Source organism: Lipotes vexillifer, unplaced genomic scaffold (genome assembly GCF_000442215.2).
Source record: "Lipotes vexillifer unplaced genomic scaffold, Lipotes_vexillifer_v1.1 scaffold1063, whole genome shotgun sequence".
Lineage (NCBI taxonomy): Eukaryota > Metazoa > Chordata > Mammalia > Artiodactyla > Lipotidae > Lipotes > Lipotes vexillifer.
Genome location: NW_006799734.1, coordinates 2,708,584 through 2,710,022, shown reverse-complemented (window position 1 = coordinate 2,710,022; position 1,439 = coordinate 2,708,584).

Here is a 1,439-nt window from a genome sequence, read left to right as displayed (position 1 = left end):
ACAGGCTCCGACGCGCAGGCTCAGCGGCCATGGCTCACGGGCCCAGCCGCTCCGCCGCACGTGGGACCCTCCCGGACCGGGGCACGAACCCGCGTCCCCTGCATCGGCAGGCGGACCCTCAACCGCTGCGCCACCAGGGAAGCCCGAGACTATCTTTTAAAAGCAATGGTTAAACATGTCAGAGAAACATAGTGTGAGTGTGTTTCGTGTCTGGTAATTGCAATCATTGTTGCTTTAGTTGTGGTCACCCATTTACAATGCTTGGTGGCAGTTGATTTATCTCTTGTAAAAATAAAATACAGTGTGTGTGAAAAAAACATACTAGCACACAGGATCCAACAGCACATTAAAAACAAACGTCAGAGGAAGAGTTTGATATGAAAATTGTGTTGTGTGTACCAGCAAATACACAATGAAAAGATAAACACTGAGAATAAATACCATTCACAAGCGTGTTCAAAACTGTCAAAGGCAAGAATAAATGTAATGAAAAATCTCCAAGACCGCCACACAAAAAATACTCTAAAACGAATTCTCTGGCGGTGCAGTGGTTAGGACTGCACTTTCCCTGCTGAGGGTGCAGGTTCAAGGCCTGGTCAGGGAGCTACAAGATCCCACAAGCAATGTGGAGTGTCCAAAACCCCCACAAAAACTGTAAAACATTATTGAGAAAAAGAAGACCTACATGAATGGAGGGACGCACTACCCTTACGGTTTGAAAAACTCAGTATTGTTCAGGTCCCGTTTAAATTGACCTATAGACTGAATGCACTTGAATCAAAATCCCAGCAGGTCTTCTGTGGAAATTGGCAAGCTTACCCCACAAAGTACGCATCCTTGAAGAGCGCGGCTGGAAGACGTAAGGCCTATCATGCGTCTTCAGGAATGAAGGCTGTGTGCCCTGCAGAGGAGAGTGGGCACAAAGAGGAACACGATGGAAGGGGGGGGAACGCGGGTACGGGCGTTTGTGGCCAGCGCAGCTCCGCAGGAAGCGAGAAAGGGTGCCAGTTTGGGTAGCAGGTGCCACAGGTTGTTTGGACGTGTTCCCCCCCCCGCCCCCCACCCCCAAGAAGGAGTCTTGGCCACCAGCTGCCCTCACACAGCACGTGGCGAGAGGATCATTGACGTAAACACCCAAGGAAAACATGAAAGCTTCTGGATTAAACGTGAGAGGGTGTCTTCATGACCTTGAGGTGGGCAAAGGCCTTTTAAAGGTGGAGCTGATCCAGCAACATTGTAATGGGAGCCTCTTCCCATCAAAGGCGCCCTGAGAGGACAGGAGGCCAGAGGCTAAGCGGGAAGACGCTTGGGAAGCTCTGGGTCCCAGAGCGCATGACCAGGTCCTCGAGGTTAGCGGGACGGGGCCAGCATCCCACCGGCAAAGGACAATTGAATGGGTTTCACGGGAGGACAGCGGTGTCACAGGTCTGGGGGGAATG